Below are 25,370 nucleotides of genomic sequence, written 5' to 3'. Positions count from 1 at the left end.
TTTTTAGAGTGAGTAAACTGTATGAATTGTTCTAGAATTGTTCTGTCCAACTTGTCATCGTTATCATCATTGAGACCATCCAGCAAGTTTGTTATTTCTATTACTTTGTTTTTCAGTTCTGTGATTTCCATTCAGTTTATTGTTATTATTTTCATTTGTTTGCTGAGATTTTCTGTTTTATTTTCTTTTGTTCCAAGAGAATTTGTAACTGACTGTTATGACATTTTTCTTAAGATGGCTGCTTTTAAAATTTTTGTCTGATAATTCTAAAATCTGATTCATCTTATTGTTGGCATTTCATCAATTGATTGCATTTCCCATCCAAGTTGTGATGTCTTGATTTTTGGCCTGACGGGTTATTTTTAATTGCATCCTGGTCTGGACATTTCACCTATTATGAGGAGGGTGACGTTTCACCCATTATGATGGATCCTACTTCAATGTTTTATTTAGCAGCTAATTACCTATTTAAGTTTGCAACCCAGTCTCTGTTGTTTACAGTTGTAGTCCCTAAACTAGCTTAATTTTCAGAATATCTGCAGTGCTATTTTGATCTTTCTTCACTTTTATCTGGTGCTAAAGAGACCTTGACTGGTCCCTGCCACTTGGCTGACCTAGGAGGCACAGGAGTTCATTGAGGCTGGGGACACAGCATCTCTGGGTAGAAAAGAGAAATATGTGGCTTCCCAGGCCAGGTGGCTTTGTGGTGAGATCTCACTCACCAATGTGACTCAGAAGCCCTGTACCTCTTAATGGAGAGGGGAATTCTTGGGCTCTGAGGGAAAGGGTACTCTCTGTGGGTGCTAATTATTGGTGGGGTTCTCGTCTTCTTACCAGTGGGGCTGGGCCCACCTAGCAGTGCCAGGACTCCCCTTTTCCATATGGGGGAAGTAATGAACCTTTTCCTGCTGCCCCTTATTACTAGGTTCAGGGTTAGGAACCTGTGTTGCCCTCTTCTGTCCATTGGGAAGGGAGGACATGGAAAATGCCCTCTTAGTGTGTTATTTTTTTAGTCTTGGGGTCTCAAACCTTTCAGTGTTTTTTTGTGGTTGCATCTTTTGTTATTTTCAGGGATGATGGTTATAGTTAATGGGGAGAAGCAAGGAAAAATGAGTCTCCAATACCTTAACATATTTTTTTGGACATTAAGTTGTTATTTGTCATGGGATATGAACAAAAGAATGGAAGTTGGGGACAAACAATTTGAACTTTGAATGTGGGCTTAGCCACTAATCCGTATAATTTTCTATAGGATAGAAAATTAATTTTATTGAGCCTCCTTTTCCTCATTGATAAAATGGGATAACTCATTTATACATTTACTCTTTCTCCATTCAACAAAATGTCTGTCATTGAGATCTTATTTGAAGCTGGACACCATTCTAGTACTGAGAACACAGTGGGACACAACACAGGGGAAATCCTTGCTCTCATGGCACTTCATTTTTGTGTTTTATGGTGATAATCAACAGTTAATTCTATTTTTTTTTAATGCAGTTTTTGGCTGGGGCTGGGTTTGAACCCACCACCTCCGGCATATGGGGCCAGTGCCCTACTCCTTTGAGCCATAGGCGCCACCCTACAGTTAATTCTAAGATAAATAATGCCAAGAGGGATAAGTTCTGTGAAAAATATAAAACACAGTGTGATGCTAGAGAATGATGGAGTTGGACACTTAGGTGGGGTGTTTCAGATACTCATGGCAATTCTCTCTGGGAAGGTGGCATTCCACTCATTCTTTCCTACGTTTATGGACTCTTCCTTTTTCTGAGTACATCTGAACAAAGATTTGAATATATGAAAATATGGGGCAATAGCATTCCAGGAAAAGGAAAGAAAAGTCTTGAGAATCAAGGAACAGAGAAAAGTCTTCAGTAAGGTCTGACTGTCATGTAAGAGGGGGAGGCTTGTCCCAGAAGTGATCAGAGAGGTAGGCAAGAAACTTGTCATGCAGAAACATTTGGGGAATAATAGTGAGTTCTGTTTTATGCATAATGGGAAGCCTTTGGAAAGTTTAAGAAGATAAGTGACATAATGCATATGTGTTTTATAAAGATTACTCTACCTGTTTTGTAGGGAATGAAATGAAGAAGAGTGAGAACAGATTTCTACTGTCTAGGTAAGAAATAATGAAACCTGCACTTGACAGGCAGCTGGGGAAAAAGAAGTTGCAGGCAAGATTTTCTGAAAGATTGGCTTTGTGAAGTTAGGAAGGGTGAGGATTTTGCTTCTGACTTTGGCTGGATGAGAGGAGCTGTTGTAGAGATGAAAAAGATTGGGAGAAGAGATTGTGTTAGGATTGGAGTCATAAATACATTTGTTTGTTTTGGATAAGTTTTAAGGTGTCTGTAAGTCCTCTGTGGAGATGCACTGCAAGGAATTACCCAAGTCTGGAGCTCTTGTGGTTTGGGGCTTTGGCTACTGTGAAAATCTGGTGTTGTCAATATGTAGAGGGCATTTAGGGCAGTGGACGTGCAGGAGGTTGGTTGTATGAGGGGAAAGCACAGAAACAAGAAGATGGGGTAGCTCCAAAGTTCTAACACCAAGAAGAGCAGGTGCATCGAACAAAAAGGAGCAGTTGTATAGGGACAAACAAAAATCAGAGTGAAGTAAAGAAAGTTATCTTTTTTTTTAAGGTTATAAAAGCATAAGTTTATTTTAAATTTTTAGAAGAAGACAGAGGGGAAATACAGAAAAGGAGTGAGAAAATGGTGTAGCATCCCAAAGAAAGGAACAAAAAGAAAAAAAAATGCCCACCCCAAAGAAAGATTTTAGGAAAGAAGAGATCAACTTGGTCAAATGCTTTTGCATAATAAAGACAAAAAGTTAACTGCTGAATTTGCTAATTTGTAGTTATTCAGTCAGTTATTCCTTGACAAGAGTAGTTTTAGTGAGGCTGTCCGGGTTAGTAAGAAAATCATTTATATCTGAAGTTAGGTATTCTATTAATTTTAAATATTTTTCCCTCCCTCAACTTCTTCATGTGCAAACTAGTGATAATAGTGCTTCGATACCTGTATCCCTCTTTTTTGTGCTCATATCACTAGAATTTTTTAAGGCTGAAATGGCAAAACATGAGAAAAATTTATGCTATGTAAACTTACACAAAAACAGACTTAGTGTTTATGTTTGTTTTATATATTTTCAGGTATGTGTGTTTATACAAATGTGTATTCAGTACACACCTCCGACGAATGGGTGTTTATTCTTTTAAAAACCAAGTTTCATCCAATAACCATAGTCTGTGAGATCATAGATGTTTAAATAGTTGGACTTATTTTTAAATATACATGTTCATATGCAAAAAATATGCAGTATTATTTGAAACCAAGTATTGAACCATACTTTTTAAGGATGGTAGATATAAACATTTTAAAGTTTCCTCTAAAGTCTACTTTTAGAGATAACCTCTTTTCTTTTTTAAAAACTAAAGTACTACCAACATCACCATCTTTACAACTGCAATTAAAATCACAGTAAAAATAGTTACCATTTTTAGACCATATTGTATATCAGGCACCTAATGTGTATTCTCTCTTTTAATCTTTATAACTACTCTGTGATATTATTATTATTGTTATTTTAACTCTGCAGATAAAAATTGAGGCCCAGGAAGGCTAAGCAATGTTTCTAAGAACTGCAGATACTATCATAATTATTTTTAAAATCAAACCTTCATTGTTCTCTTTCTTAACCCAATTGTGTCTTTTCATATTTGGGTGTGTTGATAGGTTAGATTGGACAAAGTGAAGGTTCTGGAGTATTTACATAGAAGATGTTTCTAGTCTTGAGATCAAAATCAAGTTTTACTTATTTCAGGACACACACATGTGCAGGCATGTGTGCACACACCCACCCACCTACCCACACAAAGGACAAAAGCCAGACAGTAGGCTAGAATATTAGGCCAAAGAGAGGAGAGACTTGGGATATAACAAACCCATTTGCAGATACCGTAAGTCACCCTTTGCAAGACTGAATGTACGCATTGGAAATGTGGCAGAGCAGAAAGCCAGGATATTGGTAAATTAATGTATCTTGGTTGTCATTTGACTAGGCAGGAAAGAATTCTAGGAGTCATAATTGGACTTAAGTTTAAAGAAAGATATTCAGCCCTTGGGTTGGGTCAGGAAACAGAATGTTAACGTGTATCTGTTTTAAGGGTACCTAGAGTTTGTTTTACTCAGGTGTGGTAAGGCATGCATTATCACTTTACAGCCCTGGACCAGGTCATTTTGCTGTTGCTGAAAGTTACATTTTCAGATGGTGGAGAGAAAGAGAGCGAGACGATTCCTAAGGTTTCTCCCTGCCTGTGTGGTTAGCATAGCCTCGGCAGATCTTTAGGAGGGGAGTGATATGAGGAAGCTTGTTCTGGCGAGGTGTGGAGGGTATATGCTGAGAGGACGCTCACTCCAGAGGTGTGATAGATGCAAATAGCACAGGGAAAAATTATACTAATAGTCAGAAGACATGGTCTCCCACTCTCCCACCCCACTCTGTTGCTGGGTAATATTAAGTTACTTCCTGGACCAAAGATTAAAAACTATTCCAAGAGCTCAGGGATTTGAAGCTTAGGAGAAGAGTTGACAGTGATGAAACAAAGTAAGAATGGAAAATTATATAGTAAAATAAGTTGTTAACTAGTTGTATAGAAAGTTTGTGGTAATATATATTCAGTTGAGTACAATTTTATCTGATTATGGGTATAAGGAAAGCAGGTTGTAGTTAACTTGGAGAGAATCTCAAGTTATTAAAATTAACCTAATAACTATATCCAATAATTAATGGATATTCTTATTAAAATTAAATATAGAGTTTTCTATTATTTATCTTTCCCTTTCCTCAGTTTCTGTAATCCTGGTTAGCTGCCACACATTCCTTGGTAAACCTGCTAATTGTTTCTTATTTGTTTAGTATGCTCTAAATGTTTTTTCTGTGTCTTATAAAAGTAGACTATAAGCGTCTCAAGTTAAGAGCTATGTCTAGATTCCCTACAGTATCTAATGACTTCTGAACGTATGCACAGTCAATACATAGTAAGAGGTGATAAATTTATTGCTTGGAAGAACCTTATAAAGTTTTTCATTTAGCTCTTTAATCTTTGTGATGAGCAAACAGATTTGGAGAGGATGAAGTGCTCGTCTAAGGCCAAAGGGTGAGGTGGGAGTTGTGCGCTGACCCAGTCCCATGCCTGGGTCCCCTCACCATGCCTGCTGATTGCTAGAGTCAGTGTTCAGTGCTTCCTTAAGCCTTTTTATGAGCTTACTTCTTTTTAAAAGAAAAGCTAAATTCATTTAAATGTTTTACAAATTCTAATTGCCCATAATTACACAAAATTTCTCCAACGATATAATTTTAACTAGGCCTTTATTCTGTCATTTGTCATTGATACAGATGACAGGAATAGAATATGTATTAAAATGTCAAGTGTACTAGGATGATGACATTTTATGTAAGTGCATAATTAAATCACATTTTGGAAGAAATGATAATCCTTTTTTCCAAAAAAGTGAACTGTATTTGAGAACATTTTCTTGAGATGTTTCCAACTGGTATTCCATAACTCAGTACCAACCAGCTTTATATATTACCCCAGAACAGCCAAAGGATAAAACAAGATGATGCTGTCCATGGCAGCAATGTGGAGACAACTATGTCCAGATGTCCAAATGCTTCCCCAGGCTACAGTGGACAATGGACATTATGTTACTAACAATGTGTCCTGGGGCCACGAGCAAACTGCTTACCTTCATTGTAAATGTTGACAGAGGTCTGATCTTATATGGGATTAATTGAAACATATCTTCTTATTGGAAAGAAATAGCACTCATAGGAGGTGTTACTAAACGTGTTACATTTAATAAAAGTAAACTTTGCAGGTGTTACTAATAAAATGATATTTTCCAACACTAATGCTTGGCAACACTTGTTTGTGACTCTCAAATTGCCTAACTGTCCATTCAACCTCTTATTAAAAGAGAAGAGTGATGATAGTTTAAAAACTCGAATATAACATGATTATGCTTTAAAGTTGTCTGAGCCTAGTCATACTGGGTAGAATGAAATGTCAACAGTGAAAAGAGGTGTTATATTATAATTTTAACAACCTTTTTACATGTATATGTGTGTGTGTTTATGAATGTAAATCAGTTGGAAGAAAAACTTTCATGTTTTGGGATTATTTTAATAATTGGATCCTGAAAACATTAAATTTGTCATTCATATTTTGATTATACATTTTTTAAATTTTTTATTAAATCATAAACACATAGATCATGCATTTATGGGGTACAATGTGATGATTTCATATAGAATTAGGAACACTTACATCACACTGGTTAATATATACCTCATCTTGTTTACTTAATTATTGTGTAAAGACATTTATACTCTGTACTTAGTAGATCCAACATGTACCCTTGCATTATGTACCATAGGTATGATCCCACCATTCACCTTCCCTCAGTCTGACCTCCCCTCTCCCCTGCCTTCCCCCCCTCCTCTCTCCTTCATCCTAGGCCATAGTTGTGATCTATTCTTCTTGTGAAAGTGTGAGTAATTGTAAATTGGTTTCATAATAGTACTGAGTACATTGGATATTTTTTCTTTCATTCTTGAGATACTTTACTAAGTAAGATATGTTCTGGTTCCATCCATGTAAATGTAAAAGAGGTAATGTTTTCATCCTTTTTAAGGCTGCATAATATTCCATGGTATACATATACCACAATTTATTAATCTATTCATGGATCAATGGGCACTTGGGCTTCTTCCATGACTTGGTGATTATGAATTTAGCTGCAATGAACAATCTGGTGCATAAATCTTTGTTATAAAGTGATTTTTTGGTCTTTTGAATATACACCTAGTAGAGGAATTGCAGGATCAAATGGCAGGTCTGCTTTCAGATCCCTGAGTATTCTCCATACTTCTTTCCAAAAGGGACGTATTAACTTGCACTCCCTCCAGCAGTGCAGAAGTGTTGTTCCCTTTTCTCCGCATCCACACTAACATCTGTAGTTTTGGGATTTTGTTATGTGAGCCACTCTTACTGGAGTTAGATGATATCTCAAAGTGGCTTTGATTTGCATTTCTCCAATGATTAAAGATGATGAGCATTTTTTCATATGTCTGTAGGCCATGCGTTTATCTTCCTTAGGAAAGCTTCTGTTCAAGTCCCTTGCCCACAATAAAATGGGAGTCCTTGTTCTTTTCTTATTAATAAGTTTGAGTTCTCTGTGGATTCTGGTTATTAGACCTTTGTCAGAAGCATAACCTGAAAATATCCTTTCCCAGTCTGAGGGCTGTCTGCTTGCTTTACTTAACTGTGTTCTTGGCAGTGCAGAAGCTTTTAAGTTTGATCAGATCCCAGTAATGTATTTTTGGTGTTGCTTTAATTGCCCTAGGGGGTCCTCCTCGTAAAGTATTCTCCCAGGTCAATTTCTTTCTTTTTTTTTTTCTTAAAAATACGGAACGCTTCACGAATCTGCATGTCATCCTTGTGCAGGGGCCATGCTAATCTTCTCTGTATCGTTCCAATTTTAGTATATGTGCCACCAAAGCAAGCACCCAGGTCAATTTCTTTAAGTGTTTCCCCTGTACTCTCTCCAAGAATCTTTACAGTTTCATATCTTAAGCCTAAATCTTTTATCCAGTGAGAGTGAATTTTTGTTAATGGTGAAAGGTGTGGGTCCAGTTTTAGCCTTCTACTAGTCAGCAGCCAATTCTCTCAGCACCATTTGTTAAATAGGGAATCTTTCTCCAAATTTATATTTTTGATGAGCTTATTAAAGATAAAATGACAATAAGTGTCTGGGTTCATCTCTTCATTCTCAATTCTGTTCCATACATCTACTTCTCTATTTTTGTGCCAATATGATGCTGTTTTGATCCCTATAGATTTATAACATAGTTTGAAGTCTAGTAGTGTGATTCTTCCTGATTTTTTTTTTTTTTTTTCATTTCTGAGTGATGTCTTGGCTATTAGAGTTTTTTTTTCTGGTTTCATATAAAACTAAGTACTATTTTTTCCAGACATTTAAAGTATGATGGTGGTGCTTTGATAGAGATTGCCTTAAATTTGTAAGTGGCTTTGGGTAATATGGACATTTTAACAATTTTGATTCTTCTCAGCCATGAGCATGGTATGTTTTTCCATTTGTCAACATCTTCAGCTATTTCTTTTCTCAGAGTTTCATAATTCTCTTTATAGAGATCTTTCCATGTGCTTTGTTAGGTAAATTCCCAAATATTTCATCTTCTTTGGCACAACTTTAAAGAGAATAGAGTCCTTGACTGTTTTTTTTTTTTTTTTTTTGGCTTGGCTATTATTGGTATATATAAAAGCTACAGATTTGTATTTGTTTTATACTCTGAGATGCTACTGTATTACTTGATCACTTCTAAGAGTTTTATGGTTGAGTCCCTGGGGTTTTCCAGGTATAAAATCATATCTTCTCCAAAGAAAGTTTGATCTCCTTTGACCCTACTTGTATACCCTTGATCGCCTTCTCTTGACTGATTGTGATGTCTAAGACTTCCATTACAATGTTAAAAAGCAGTGGAGACAACAGGCAACAATTCCTGATCTAACTGGAAATGTTTTTAGTTTAACTGCATTCAATATGATATTGGCTGTGGGTTTGCTGTAGATGGCCTCTATCAGTTTAAAAAAAGTCCCTTCTATACCTATTTTCCTAAGTGTTCTGATCATGAAAAGATGCTGGATATTATCAAAAGCTTTTTCTGCATCGATTGAGAGAATCATATGGTCTTTGTTTTTTAGTTTGTTTATATTATATTTATAGATTTACAGATGTATTATATTTATAGATTTACATATATTGAACCAACCTTGAGATCCTGGGATAAAACCAACTTGGCCATGGTGTATAATTCATTTGATATGTTGCAGGATTCTGTTTGGAAGGATCTTATTGCATATTTTTGCATCAATATTTATTAGAGATACTGATCTATAATTTTCTTTTTTGGGGGGGTCTTTTCCTGGTTTGGGGATCAGGATGATATTTGCTTCATTGAATGTGTTGGGAGATATGCCTTCTTTTTTTATGTTCTGGAAAAGGTTAAGTAATATAGGTACTGGTTCCTCTTTAAAGGGTTGGTAAAATTCTGATATGAAGCCATTTGCTCCCAGACTCTTCTTCTCTCTCTCTCTCTTTTTTTTTTTTTTTTGCAGTTTTTGGCTGGGGCTAGGTTTGAACCTGCTACCTCCGGTATATGAGGCCAGCACCCTACTCCTTTGAGCCATAGGCGCCGCCCCCCTGTCTCTTCTTTTTTGGGAGATTTCGTATAGTTGATTCTATTTCAGTACTTGATAAAGGTTTGTTCAGCATTTCCAATTCTTTCTGATTAAGTCTAGGAAGTTGATGTGCTTCCAAATATTGGTCAATTTCTTTCAGATTTTCATATTTCTGAGAATAAAGTTTTTTGTAGTATTCATTAAGGATTTTTTGAACTTCTGAGGTGTCTGTTGGTATTTCACCTTTGTCATTTCTGATTGATGATATTAGGGACTTTAATATCCTATTTCTGGTTAGGTTGGCCAAAAGTTCATCAATTTTGTTGAATTTTTCAAAACACTATCTATTTGTTTCAGTGACCTTTTGAATAATTCTTTTGTTTTCAATTTCATTTAATTCTGCTCTAATTTTATTTATTTCTTTTCTTTTGCTGGATTTGGGATTGGAATGTTCTGCCTTTTCCAGTTGCTTAAGATGCCCCATTAAGTTATTAACTTCTTCTCTTTCTGTTCTCTTGAGGAAGGCTTGCAACACTATAAATTTCCCTCTTAGGATTGCCTTTGCAGTGTCCTACAGGTTCTGATAATTCTTGTCTTCATTATTGTTTTATTCCAAAAAATTGGCAATTTCCTTCTTAATCTCATCCTTGAGCCAGCTATCTTTCAGCATAAAGTTATTTAGTTTCCATGTATTTGTATGAGAATGCAGATACCTGTTATTGGTGAGGTCAACTTTTATTGCATGATGTTCTGAGAAAATACAAGGAATCATTTCTATTCTTTTAAATTTGCTGAAGTTAGACTTGTGACCTAAGATGTGATCAATTTTGGAGGATGTTCCATGGGCTGATGAGAAGAACGTATATTCAGTTTTGCTAGGATGAAATGTTCTGTAGATGTCTGTTAAATCCAATTGTTGAATGGTTAAGTTTAAGTCTAAAATTAATTGCTTAGTTTCTTATTGGAGTATCTATCCAGCACTGCCAAAGGGGTGTTAAAATCTTTTACTATTATGTTACTGGAGGAAATCAAGTTGCTCATGTCTGTTAGAGTCACTCTTATAAATTGGGGCTCATTCTGGTTGAGTGCATAAATGTTAATAGTTGAAATCTCATTGTGTTGAGTTTTACCCTTAACAAATATGAGGTGACCATCTTTATCTTTTCTTACTTTTGTTAGTTTGAAGCCTATTGTATCTGAGAATAAAATTGCAACACCTGCTTTTTTCTGATTTCCATTTGCCTGAATTATAGATGTCCATCCCTTCACCCCAAGTCTATGTTTATCTATCAATGTAAGATGACATTCTTGTATGCAGCAGATATCTGGCCTAAGTTTTTGTATTTAGTCAGCCAACCTGTGCCTATTTAGAGGACAATTTAAGCCATTCACATTAATTGAGATTATTGATAAGCCTCATAGAATTTTGGGTATTAAGTTTTTCGAAAGTCCAGTGGACATTTTTAATCCTTTCACCAGTGTGAAAGTTGGAATTTGATCAAAAGTTTCTGAGTGAGTTTACTTTGGTGGTAGATCATTGTGCTGGTCATTGTGGAGGATAGGTCTGAGAAATCTTGGAGAGCTGATTTAGTTATGGCAAATTTCTTCAACATGTGAATGTCATTAAAGTATTTAATTTCTCCATCATAAATGAAACTCAGTTTAGCTGGATACAGATCCTGGGTTGAAAGTTATTTTGTTTTAGGAGATTAAAAGTTGATGACTATCCTCTTCTAGCTTGAAAAGTTGCAACAGAGAGATCTGCAGTCGTTCTAATATTCTTCCCCTTGTAAGTTATGGGTTTTTTTTTTTATGTTTGGCTGCTTGCAGAATTTTCTCCTTCATTTTAACTTTGGTGAAGTTACTTATAATGTAATTATATAATATAATTTAATGGGAGATATTTTATTTGGATTGAGTCATGCTGGGTTTCTGCAGCTGTCTGCTATCTGAATTTAAGAATCTCTTGCCATGTTTGCAAAGTTCTCCTCAATTATCTCTTGGAGTAGAGCATCTGGGGCTTTTGAAGCAACCTCATCGCCTTCAGGAATTCCTATAAGGAGAATATTAGGTTTTTTGGAATTACCTCACAGCTCTTTGAGGGAATAATCTGTTTTTGCAATCCACTTCTCTTCCTCTTTGAGCATTTGGGAGCATTCAAAAGTGTTGTCTTCAATGTCAGATATCATTTCTTTTGCCTGCTCCATTCTGTTGCTGAGGTATTCTACTGTATTTCTCAGATCTTTGAGGCCTGCAAGTTCTTGCCTTAATGTGTCAAAATCTTTGGCACTTTTGTCTTTGAATTCATTGAATTCTTGAGACAACTTTTGAATTGCTCCTTGAATTTCTATTCCCAACTTTACCTCCATTCTGTTAATCTTATTTGCAATCCAAATTCTGAATTCAATTTCTGACATCTCAGCCATTTGTTTATAAATGGGATCTTTTGTTGTGTCACCTGTCATTCTCTGGGGGAGTTGATCTACTCTGATTATTCATGTTGCCAGAGTTTTTCCACTGATTCCACCCCATGATTATTTTTCATCATTTGGCTGGAGAAGCTGGTTAGGTGAAATTGAATTGAGGGCTCCTGGAGTTGTAGTTAACCAGCCCTTTACCAAAGAACTGGGACTGGTGATGGTGGCTTTTCCCATAGAGCTCTACAAAGGTCCCATTCAGTACTACAGCCTGAAACTCTGGGGACCTGCTTGGTTCAATTGGGCTAGATGGCTCTGACCTGTATTCAGCTAGTCTCTGTCCAATCCTAGTGAATCAGTCAGTGGCTTTGGGCTAAAATTTTAGCTGTGGAGATATGTAAGCAATTAAGATACCTCGCCCCCGACAGGTGACAACTAGAAGAGAAGATTCCCACAATCCCAGAACAACACAACCAGGGTACAACTTTGGTGGGTCCCTGGGTGATTGGCCCAGGTCAAGAGTTCCAAACCATTTGTCCTGGTCAGGTGGCACCAATCAAGTGGGAGTGTTCAAAAGGTCTTCAGCATCTAGGCAGCCAGTGTCCACTGGCAGCTTGAGTATAGCTCACTCTGGTCCTCTGTGGATTCAGAAAGGCCCACCCAGCAAAATAGTCGGGGGGGCTGGTGCCTCCTTCCCCACCTTGCACCTCCATCACACCCAGGCACTGGTAGCCCCATGGGGCTGTGGCTCAGTTCCCTCCAATGAGCAAATGTACCATGGATTTGGGCCTGCCAGAGTCAGAGGGAAGTCAATGCCTTGTCACCCAAGCGACCACACTCTGCCACTGGCTGGCTGGGAGAGTTGAAGTCTGATTATCTCAGGTGCTCAATGGAAACTGGGAAGTGTTTCACCTGAGCTCATTCTAAACCAGAGATTAACAAAGCAGCAAATGTTTTTTACTCTCAGAGACCATGCCTCTGTCCTGGCCACTCCGTTCCTCTGGTATCCCTGTAGTGTGAGATCTAGCTCCCTCCCACAGTCCATAGAATTGGGGAGGTGTCTCTCTGAAATTTAACCCCAGTGGTATCACTCTATTCATGCTGCTGCTAGGTGGGAAGAGTCTCCACTTGAGTTCCCATGCCTCAGCAGTTGCCAAGCCTCCACCCGTCGTATAGAGACCCAAGCCTCCACTTCCTGCTGAGTTGCTCTTTCTCAGAGCCAAGCCAGACACCTTCCCCCATGCCTCTTTCTGCACTGCTACCAGATTTACAGTTACAGTGTAGCTGTGCTACCTCAGACCATGCAATGCCCAGTCTTGACAAAGGACCGCGAATGTTCTAGTCTCTGCAAGGGTTGGGCTTCTAGACTGCCAGGCCAGGGGGAAGGGTGGACTGAGAGTTCAAAGTGGCAGGGAAAATATTTGTCCAACCTTCATGCCAGACAAGAGAATGCCCAAGCTCATAGCAGGGACTCTTTAGAGAAGGAGTGCCAGCTCTCAGCAACGCACTCCTGTGGGGTGAGAGAAAACCTCAGTTCACTGCTCACTACTAGAGATCTCACAGAAAGCAAGCAAGCAACTCTCTTGGGGGAGAGGATGGACACATGTTCTCTTTGGGGTGGGTTCTGTACCTGAAATTTATTTCCTTGGAGTTGCAGCTTGCCTCAGCAGAGAATATGCACAATTATCAATCTCTTCACTCAGCTCGGCTCCCAACCTTCAAATTTGTTGGGTTCTTTCTGACTGTTATCTCTCCCTCTGGATGGGAGCTTCTGTTGAAAGCTGGCTTCAGTTGGCTATCATCCCCCACTCCCCTTTGCTCTTGTTGAATGTAAAATTTGGAGTTAGGGAAAATAGCCAACCTGAGGTTTTAGCAGAACACAAGGCACTTTGAAACTAAATGAATAAACAAACAAAGAAACAACCAGACAAATACACAAACAATCAAAAACAAAAACAAACAAAAAAACCCCTGAATAGCCTGATGTAAGCACTCTCAGCAACCATAAGAGGAAGGGGAGGGCTTGGTACCATTAGTCCAGTGGCCAGAGCACCCACCCAGCCCAGGGCCTGCCAAACAACAATAACAAACACAACCAAAAAAACAGCCAGGTGCTGTGATGGGTGCCTATAGCCCCAAGCCACCTGGGATGCTGAGGCAAGAGAACTCCTCAGCTTAAAAGAGTTAGAGGTTGCCATGGGCTGTTACGCCACAGCACTCCACCGAGGGTGACATAGGGAGGATGTCTAAAAGGAAAACAAAAAAGGGAAGCAGAGAAAAAAATAATTGTAATTTAAAATAAATGTTAACAATAAGTCCTACAAGAAAGAAAAAAGGAAAAAAAGCCAAAAGAATAAGCAAAGAGAGAAAAAAAGGTGACAAACATATATATATAATGAGACTGTATAAATGCCATAGGGATTAACTTTTGTGGGAATATATTTCTGTTGCAATATGCTTTCTGGACACCAGGTGGCGCCATGAGTGGTTCCCACACTTAAATTGTTCTTGGCCTTTGCCTGAATACCCTCTTGGCTCCTAGACCCTGCTGAACTACTGATTCCACGGATCTCAAAAAATCTTCACAGACAGGGTCACAAATTCTCCCTTCAATAGTTCCTGTGACGTGCGGGATATCCTGGCCCAGTTCCCAGTGTATGACGACTGTCTTCGGGGGAGACTCAAGTTGCTGCGCCTGGCCCCTGTGGAAAGGTACCTGCGGCGACCATTCCAAAACAATGGCCTCTTCCTATCTGGGATCTTTCCCGTCTGAGTGTCTGGCCCTCCGCCTATCCGCAGTGGTTCCACACCAAATGGCACCCCACTCTGGCCGCCTAATTCCTCTCAGGAGCCCACATTTCACCAATCTTTCCACACAATACCTACTTTCCCCACAAACTGGGAACTGCAATCCTCCCTGGTGGGGCTGGTTGCCGCCACTGCTGCCTGCAACCGCGGCAGCCACGGGGCAGAACCTTTCCTGGCAGTCTCCGCAGCTCTGGATTACACCCCAAGTCCAGCAATCCACCACCTTGCTGCGTACCCCCAAACTGCCACTCCACACCACTATGCCACACTGGGAATGATCTAGCCCACTCACTCTCACCTGTCGTTCCAGGAGAGCTGAGCTAAATGTCCTTCCTGTCCTCCATCATGCTCCGCCTCAATCTAGGCATTCTTAATACTTTCTACTGTGGACATGTATGTTAATGGAGTTTTAAATTTTTTTTATTATACTAATGATGATTGTAATGGTTTCTTAAGTGGAACTTGAATAGTATTGAAAGTGCCAATTATTATTTTCTCTTATACCTTGTATACTTCTGATTTTTCAGTGACAAATGTGGTTCACTGCTTTAAGTTATAACCATTTAGATATTACATTTTTATTATGGTTAAGAGACATCCCTTAAAAAAACTTTAATTAATTACCCGAGGGAGTCCTATCTCTTCTGTTCTGCATCCAAAATTGCAAATATAAATTGCAGAGAAATTTTCTTGCAAAGGGAAGAGGAATTTTCATCCTAAACAGCAAACTGCTTTGATATATACTCATTGACAAATGAAAAAAAATTAGAATGAAGAGATATGAATAGGTAATACAGATAATTTGTTAGTATTTCTACTAGCTAGTAACGTGAGAGTAGTAATTTAAGGCTTTTCTTTTGACTAGCCACCTCAAGGATAATAGACCATAATTTTTGAAAGAAAGAAAAAAATTATGTCCATCACTCTATCTACTTATCATCATCTATCATCTACTTATCTCCTGGGCCAATCAGGGTCTTGTCAGGAAAACAGAAACTGCATTTAGAATTTTAAAGAAAGAGGATTTAATTCAGGGAATTATGCATACATGTATTATAAGACCCAAAGAGTAAGAGGGGAAGTTCTAGCATCTTAGAAATTTGTAACTGGAAGAAGGAACAACTAACATTAGAAAAGAGGGCAGGGGCTCGGCGCCTATAGCTCAACCGGCTAAGGCGCCAGCCACGTACACCTAAGGTGGCGGGTTCGAATCCCCAGCCCGGACCCGCCAAACAACAATGACGGCTGCAACCAAAAAATAGCCGGGCGTTGTGGCGGGCGCCTGTGGTCCCAGCTACTTGGGAGGCGGAGGCAGGAGACTCGCTTGAGCCCAGGAGTTGGAGGTTGCTGTGAGCTGTAATGCCACGGCACTCTGCCCAGGGGGACAGCTTGAGGCTCTGTCTCAAAAAAAAAAAAAAAAAAAAAAAAAAAAAAAGAAAAGAGGGCAGGAGTGTAGGTCTTTAGGGAGAGCCCTGGCCAAGTAAGTGCTTGGAGCTCCCAGTGCAGCTCCTCAGACTGCTGGGAGGGTGAGGTCTGGGCTCTCTGGCACCACTGAGGGCATGAGGCAGGGGGATGTTTCCATTGCTGAAGAAGCTTGACGTGCTGGCCAGTGTGCTGCTGGGACAATAATCCTGGGGTGAACCTGGTAACTCCTTATCCTTTTCTCCTTCTTTTGAAGATCTTTAAAATAATAATAATAAATAAAGTCTAAACAGAAAACCAGAAGGGTTAGGTGATGGAAAATATAATTTATAGAGAGTGAGTCCCAGCCTCCCAGAGCCAAGTGTAGATAGTGGACTTAAAGCAGAGAGGCAATAGAAGGCTTGTTTTTTTTCTTTCTTGCAGTTTTTGGCCATGGCCGGGTTTGAACCTGCCACCTCTGGGGTATAAGGCCGGCACCCTACTCCTTTGAGCCCCAGGCGCTGCCCTGTTTTTTTCCTTAATTTTCTGCTTAGCTCAGATTTGTTTCCCCAACAGCTTCCACTGAGATTCCTATCAGATGTCTCAAATATAATGTATCTAAAAACTGAACAATTGATTTTGTCCCTCACCCCCAAACATGCTTTCCTCACATCAGTAAATGGAATTACCATCTATCCACCTGCATCAAAATCTAGTTGTCATTCTTGCCACCTCTCATTCTCACATCCCAAATCTAATCCACCAGGGAGTGCTGTCAGTGCTACGTATGGGGGACACCCTGAATCTAGTCACTTCTTCCACAGCGGGGCTGTGGTCTGAGTCTCAGCCACCATCGTGTCTCATAGAATATTTGAGCAGTCTCCTAGCTGAGCTTCCTGCCTCCGCATCTACCCAGTGGCCCACTACTTTCCTTCTCATGTACTGTGCTTCAGTTGCCCTGAACACGACAAGTTTGTGTCCTTCTTCTCATTAACATTTTCTTTCTCTGGTGACATCTATTTATTTTTTTATATGCTTGCATGGCTGTGTCCTCCAGCTTCAATTTCAGTTCCAGAGAGAGGCTTTTCCTTACCATCCAGGCCAAAGTCTTCCCCCTGCTCCCTGTGACCTACTATTCCTTTCTTGTCTACTCCATTGCTCTTCTTAGTTTTCCTTGTAACACTTGGCAATGTCTATAATCATTTTTATTATTATGCATATATTTATATTTCTCTTAGAAAGATAGCAACATTATAGAGCTTAGAGTGGCCCAATAAGATATATCTATGTATCTATTAAAGACACAAGGCTACTTGGGTCCTGAAGTCAAGGTAACTATATTAAAGCTTAGGAGTGATCTTATTAAAACACTGAGATTCATGGTAAGTAAAAAGGAATATTTTTATTAATAAATTATTAAAAACAAGCTGATAAATATTCATAATAAATTGATAGAAAATCAGTTAAGCATTAATCTATGATTCATATATTTTAGATTTTAATTTCATTATTTTTTCAAGTGTTCAATGCACTTTCAGTATTTCATTTTAGATTTGAGGAAGTATGTTGAGAGATGACTAAACCACTTAGCAGTTGAACATGTAAATGTAAACCAAGGAAGTGATAGCTGTCATACCTGTTCTATTATAAGACATTTATATCAGTATTATGGCAACAAAAGTATATGACATAAACAAGGAGAGTTAATGGAAGTGACAGAGACTGTACAGGAGAGAAGGTAGAAGCAGAATCTGTCATTGGTCACAATTTTCACAGACCAAATTCCTTTAGGGTTTTGCCAAATCCTAGGAAAGGATTCCTAGCAGATATTGAGATTCCTGGGGAATACAGTAGGTGGGGCATGGGAGTTGTGCACTTTTGTGAAATGATGGAGCTTTTAAGTCTAGTTAATTTAAGATAATGTGGGGGTGAGGTGGAATGTGACAGGATTGGCTTAGAAACTAGTGGGGGCATGGAGCCATTGGACCATGAATGCTTGAGGACTCTAAGGGTCAAAAGGAAAGAAAAAAAAAAAAAAGAATGAAAGCCTTGCTCATCTAAGAAGCACAGAAAGCAGGGATCAAGTAAGTGTTGCTTTTCTAAGGAAGACATACAAATGGTTTTAGTGTTTGAGAAATATTGTCATGAATGTACAAAGAGTTTCCTAAAACTTGCCATTGGACAGTGCAAGGGCTTTGATAAGTTGTCTTAGAGGCATCTCTCTGACTATGGCCGAAAAGCAAATGCTCAGAATTGCAATATAGGTTAGAAGGACAGTCTCTAGCTCAGGCTTCTAAGTTTCATTTGCCCTTTGTTGGTTTTAAATCCTCAATTATTATTGCCCCTACCATTCCATGTAGTGGACACAGGACACTTTTTGTTCTCACAGGCATACTATTCGTCCTAAGTGTGGTTCACTTTGCTACAGGATAAAGGATCAGCAGGGAGATAAAATGATATGCAAACATACAAACAGGTTTTTACTTTTGGAAAAAAAGTGTCTGAATTTAACATTTGCAACTTATTGCCAAGACCATAGTCCTGCCCTATTCTATTTGAAAGCCCAGGGAAATAAGCCTTCGATTCTTAAACACAGAATTATCATCTAATGTTTCAGTATTTATTGAATGCTTAATATATACATAACTGCAGTGGAGAGTTCTCTAAATATGTATCAGGATATAGGTGTTCAGATTTTTTTCTCTTCACCTTTTTTGGTTGCATTAGAAGAGTACATTTTTTTCTTTACCTCAGTAGTTAATTTTATTAGAAGATTAAATAAAAGATTAAGACAAAAGGGAATTTATTTTCCTTCATTCACATCCTAAATATTTAAGAGTCCCCAAAGCATTATTGTCACAGGATATGAGAAAAGAAAGAAGAGTTTGCTTGGGAATTAGGAAGGAGAAGAAGTTTGCAGAACAGACAGAAGATAGGACATTTCTTTGGCAGAAGAAAATATTTTCTCACATTTATTTATAAAAGACTTGAGGGCAAGAAAAATATAAAGGAGAGGGTTCTACAAAGAGCATATTTTTTATTAACTGACCGAAGAGAAGTTTCCTAAGAAGGAAGCCTTGATACCTGGGAAGAGCCAGATGTGAGGACTTGGAATGATCCGCACAGAGTGACTGTTGGGTTTCCTGGCTTCACAGAGAAGCTGAGCCAGTGCAGACTGCTCCCCATTCATTCACCTCAGCACACACCGAGCTTGGACTGCATCCACCTGGAATCTGCCCCAGCAATTCTTACTATCATTTCTTGTGAGGACCTCACTGTTTCATATTCAGGCTGCCCTGGAGTTTTTGCCCAGCAGGAGAAACTCACTTTGCTTCTGTCTGAGTATTTTACTTTGCCCCCCACATTTTGCCTACTACAAATCCTCAGGATGCTTGTAAGTAAAAAATCTGAGAGTTAAAAATTGTGCTCCATAGCCATATTCCTTGAAAATGATCACCTTGAATATAAAGGTGATCATAAAGGTGATCAAGAAAATCACGTTGAGACTTTCTCAAGTGGAATAGGGGTTAAATATAGCTATAATACACTTTATTACCTCAGTTAATATTGATAACTTATATGGGGTAAATTCAGTTATTAGTAGTTATATACCCATTTTGAAGGCATATTTTATAGCAGAATAAAGCCTTGAAAAGTCACACTCCTTGCGTGTTGGGGAGTTATGTGGGGGATACTGTTAGCAACCTCAAACTCTTGGGCTCAAACTCTTGCCTCAGTCTCCTGAGTAGCTGGGGATACAGGTGCCTCCCAAATTCCAGTTCTTGATCATTTTTTTTTTTTATTTTGCTCCCATCCTCTCCCCCGTCCTCCCTTCCTTTCTCTGCTCTCCTCTGCCCCTTCTTCTTCTTTTTCCTCCTCCCCTCTTCCTTTTTTTGGTCACTTTTCTGTTTCTACAAGCACACTGAGTATGGATAATCCTCCCTTTTTAACAAAGGCCCTCCCCATTGCATTCATGTTATCTCAGGTAGCTAATAATGGGAGTGACCCCACTTCATCAAGTAATCCTGACCTTGACATCCATTGATTGGTGTTCTTACCAGAAAAGAATATAGATATCTTAAATATATTATCAATATGCTTCCATGTAAAAATTACATAATTTTTTCATGGGGGTATGCTTTATCATGACAGTCTAGCTTATTTAAGGCTATATGCCTATTGTAAATAGCTAAAGCAGGAGATGGGAGAGTTAAGATAAAGGCAAAAACAAAAACAAAACAAAACCCCAAACTCACAAGCTTAGAGACTGTCTTAAATGGCTGGCCTACCTTCCTCCTAAATTGACTTTATCACTTACCCATCCTGCCAATTAGAAACCTAATCTCATTTAATCAAATTTAAATGTTCTTTGTGAAAACTGTTTCATCTCATGAATTGATAGTCTACTTCAGTCTTTCAGAATTCTGAGTTTTAATGCATATTCCATAAGAATCACAGAATTTGTGACATGTTTTGTTATTTTATATATAGCCATCATAATATGTGGCTAAGAATAATGTCATTAGTTTTTAACTATGTCTTATACCCTCTTTAAATTGCATTTAAGCTGGGCAATAGAGCCAGCCAGAGCCATGGTCTCCCCATAGAAATCAATCAACACTGAAACATTCATTTAAATATACCTACCTTACTAGTAAAACAGAAAAAGATAAGATGAACATGGAAATATTTGTTAGCATTGCTAGTGAAGGATAACATACTGGTTTTATTTACTTTTGTCTATATGGTATTGAATTTGTGTGTAAAATATGGCTATGAAACTAGGTTAAAATAGAGCTGGATCAAACAGCATGTATGTGACTTTGAGGGGACTTGCCTCCCAAGTGGCGCATTGTTGGTTTAAATCAGTGAAGGGGAGCTCTAGATCTTGGCACCCAGTTGAATTATTTATTTGTAAATGATAGTGCTGGTGGTCAAGTGAACATCTCACCATGTATCAATTAAAATACTTGGTCTCATTTTCCCTATGTCATACATAATTGTTTATAAATCATCCCCTGTGTTTCTCTTGGATCACATTCTAGATACAATTCACATTGCATGAAAATGTTTACTTTTTAAACATTCAATATTTCACTTTTAATTACTGGTAAGTTCCTGTTAAGCCAGAAGAAAAGAAAAAAATGTAATTTTTATTTGCCAGTAAAAAATCTAGAATTTTATTTCTTAGTGTAAAATTGTCAATATCTCTGAAGCAGTAGAGTTTTACTCAAGAAATTAAAAGCTACTATATTAAAATAATATAGGTAATAATGCAGGAATTGTGATAAAAGTCTGTTTTCTACAGAAGTATAGACAAAACTAAAAATGAACCAGACATTGTTCCCTAACTTGTCTTCCTATAATTCTTTACTACTGTGATTACTTAGTGCTTCAGGGTCATGTATCTTTCATAGGGGTAAGATTTGTGACTTCTCCTTTGCTTCTACAGAGGATATCACTGTTGTAAAACCTACAAATTATCTTGAAGTATCTTCCAGAATATACATTTTTAGGGGAATAAATGACATTAACTGGACTAGTGGTCTTGCATGGGAAGTGATCCAGTAGGATCTACCTAGGAACTGTCTCAGCCAAGAAGACAACTATTCATCCCCAGTCAATCAGCAGACCCAATTCCTTACACCTTTGTTCACCAAACTATCTTTAAGAATCTTAGTTCACAAATTCTCAAGGAAATGGATTTGAGAAATTTCTGCAATCTCCTCACTCAGTGCCTTGTGATATAAAATTTTTTCTCTCCTGTAACTTCTGCTGACCTCCATCTGGGTACAGACAAGGGACCCAGTTGGGCAGTAACAAATTTACTTCTTAAAAAAGAAACTACAGTTTGTCCCTTCCTGAAACAATAGAAAGGAAAGGCACAATCAAAAAAAAAAAAATGAATAGAGTAGCATGAGCAACACATTTACATAGGATTTTACCCACAAGTAAGGTGAAATCACCATTAGCTCCACTGTTTAAATGGGGTGGTAGTTTCATGCAAATTGGGAAATTACTCAGGGAAGGTTGAGTAGAATGGAGGTTCCTCTCATCTAGCCCACTACCAGTTTTCATATTTATTCTTACATTCTTTAAACATTCACAATCTAACACATTCATCCTTCCCACTGGAGTTACTCTGATATGCAGCACACATTAATATGCACATTTGAATGAGGAGTCAGGTCCAGGTTATGAAAAAACTACTCATAAAGGATTTCCTCCTGATTTGAAATCTTTAAAACATCCACAACATATTATCGTTCAAGGAAGGTAAGTTGTGTTTTATGGCTTCTTTTTAAATGTTCAAAATTTGCCTTATTAGTTTTTTTATAGTTTATTATTAATGAATACATTCATACTAGACCAAGAGGAATGAAACCCGCCACTGAGAAGGCTCTCTAATGAGCCGTATAGAACTGAAATAACTACATATGCATTCCACAAATGAACCATTAATTGGAAAAAGAAGCAAAGTGTGAAGATATAATCCTACAGGATGGAATTTAAAATGGTGATATATTTAAAGGCTTTAGAACTTTCAGTTCACTTGTGTGGAAGAAAAGGTGAATGTGATCATTTGCTTTTTCCTCTTTCTAAGGTAAAGCATTTCTATTAAACCATAGTAGTAACCTAATACTGTGAAAAAATTCCTGATAATTTTGTGAATTTAACAAAACCTCTTCTCTTGATCTAATAACTTTTGGTTATTTAAGAAGCATGTATCCATCACACTGGTGGCTGTTTGTTTGGGTTGCTGTTGCTGTAGGGACCCATTAAGATGTAACATCCTGACCTAAGGAGAATCAAGGGCATGTCAATACTGCTGTGCTCACAAACAAACCTGATGAGAATCAGGGCCTTATTTGGATAAACATGTACTTTATCGTCCATAGTGGAATCCTTTTGTGAATAAAAGGAGAAGATTTACGTAGTTACACTTGGGCTTCAGGCATAAACCTGGTCAGACCTGGACGTACTGGCCTACGTGGTCATCCAACTAATTTCAAAGCAGCAGATAATTTGCTGTCTTAGGATAAACCACTGTCCACAGTGATTCATGTTATTTACTTTTATTTAAATAAACACAGGCTCTCCTAGTCCTATACTTGCTCTTAGCTGGCATCGGCACTTCCTGACCCCAACCGTATCATTTTATTTTTATTTTTGTTTATTTATTTTTCTTTGGAATTCATTGAGGGTACAAAAAATTAGGTTACACTTTTTGCATTTGTATTTGTTATAAAAGTCCCTCTTATAATTGTTTCCTGTCCCTAAGAGGTGTGCCATACACCATGAATCCCCATCTATCCACTCCCTCATTCCCCTACCCTTCTCTCTTCTCCCCTCTATTAGATCATCTACTGCCTTCACATTAGAATTGAGTACATTGGATTCTTGCTTCTCCATTCTTATGATGCTTTACTAAGAAAAATGTGTTCCAACTCAATCTAGGTTAATACAAAAGATGTAAAGTCTCCATCTTTTTAAATGGTGGAATAGTATTTCATAGTACATATACTATAGCTTGTTAATGCATTCTTGGGTTGGTGGGCATATAAGTTGTCACATAGCAAACATTCTTAACTAAGTGGCCTTAAACAGCAGCATTTATTGTTTTTCATGACTCTATAGGTTAATTGGGTGTTTCTTCTCTCCTTATTGTAACACCTGGGGTCATTCAGATAGCTGCTTTAGGCTGGGAGCTTGGCCAGCATACCTACAACTACAAAAGCTTTTTAAAAATTTTTTTATTTTTCAAAAGCTATTGATTTTCTCCCCTGTTTTACTTGTTTATCTTCCCAGTAAGCTTGTCTCTGGTTCTCCACATGGCATCTTATCCTCCAGAGTCTGTCTATGCACCCTTTTTCTTCTGGAGAAAAGCCTACAATTCCTTATAGCATGGAGACTGGCTTCCAAAAGGGAAAGACTCAATGTACAAGTGCTTATCAACTCTCTGCTTACATTATGGCTATTAAGTACCAGGTCCAAACCCCATATCAATATGGGAGAGAACTATTCATGGTATAAATATTGGGAGACATGGTTCCTTGACCATTACTACTAGTGTAACAGTAGATATTACCACCAGTATAATGTCTAGAACAGAAAGAAACTTGATAAAGTTGTTTACATCAAGTAGATTGGTAGCTGATAAACAGAAATTAAATCTATCATTTTAAATTAAAAAATTCAGTCATCTTAAACACCCATCTTAAGAAGATATATCCTTACTTATAGTCATGGAAAACTTCAAAACTTTAAAATCTTCCATATTAAAGTGGGAAGAAATAAAATGAAACATTTAAGTGTTTTAAATAATATTAAACGCTTTCTTTTAATATTCAGAAAATCAGGTCCCACTTGTTTATTTTTATTATTATTGTGATTGCTTTTGGGGTCTTCTTAAATTCTTTCCCAGACTGATATCTAAAAGAATTTTTCTACCATTTTCTTCCAGAATTCTTACAGTTACATATCTTTATACTTAAGTCTTTTATCCATTGTGAATTAACCTTTGTGCTTGGTAAGAGGTGCATGTCTTGTTTCAGTCTTTTCCACGTGTCTATCCCATTTTCCCATCACCATTTATTGACTGGGAGTATTTTCCCCATTGTAAGCTTTATCAAAGATCTGTTCTGATCCATAGGTCTACATTTCTGTTTTTGTGCCAGAACCATGCTGTTTTGGTTACTATAGCCTTATAGTATAGCTTGATGTCTGGTGAAATGATGCTTCCTGATTTTTTTCTTAATGTAAGGTTACATCGTCTACTTGGGGTCTTTTCTGGTTCCATATAAAACATTGAAGTATTTTTTCTGGATCTTTGAAAATAATTTTGGTATTTTAATGGCGATTGCATTGAAGCAGTAAATCACTTTGGGTAGTATAGACCTTTTAACAATGTTGATTCTGTTGATGAAGGAGCATGATGTGTTTTGATATCTGTTCACACCCCCTGCAATTTCTTTTTTCAGTGTTCCATAATTCTCTCTACAGAGGTCTTTCAGATCTTTAGTTAAATCTGTTCCTAGGTATTTTGTTCTTTGTTGCTGCATAGCTAAGAACACAATCAATAAAGTAAAGAGACAACCTAAAAAATGACAGAAAATATTTGCATGATATCCATCTGAAAAAAAGCTGTTAACCAAAATCTACAAAAAAACTCAAGCAAATCAGCAAGAAAACATTAGATGACCCATTAAAAAGTGGAGGGAAAAAGTGGACAAAAGATATCAGCAGAAATTTCTCAGAGGAAGATAGTCTAATGGACAATAAACACATGAACAGTGTTTGGCATCCTCAAAAGAATGCGGCCTTGTCTCAAAAAAAAAAAAAAAAAAGGGAGTAAAATGATACAACATATGTGTACAAAAATTTGGTAATATGTGTCAAAATGTTTTAAATATTTTTTGATGTCATAATTGTTTTCCTAAAATTTACTCTAAGGAAATAACCATGGATGTGAATTACAGAAT

The 25,370-nt window shown here is 37.7% G+C and overlaps 1 non-coding gene across 1 annotated transcript; it reads right to left on the bottom strand.

Moving 5' to 3' along the window:
• Nucleotides 1-7,462: 7,462 nt before the first annotated feature.
• Nucleotides 7,463-7,569, bottom strand: LOC111728135. The gene has a single exon (XR_002775524.1). It is a non-coding gene; the product is annotated as a U6 spliceosomal RNA (small nuclear RNA).
• Nucleotides 7,570-25,370: the final 17,801 nt, after the last annotated feature.

This window comes from Otolemur garnettii, unplaced genomic scaffold (assembly GCF_000181295.1).
Source record: "Otolemur garnettii isolate 467f Iridium unplaced genomic scaffold, OtoGar3 scaffold00004, whole genome shotgun sequence".
NCBI classification, from domain to species: Eukaryota; Metazoa; Chordata; class Mammalia; order Primates; family Galagidae; genus Otolemur; species Otolemur garnettii.
Note: the sequence above shows the minus strand (reverse complement) of the source record. Positions and strands in the feature narration are given on the sequence as shown.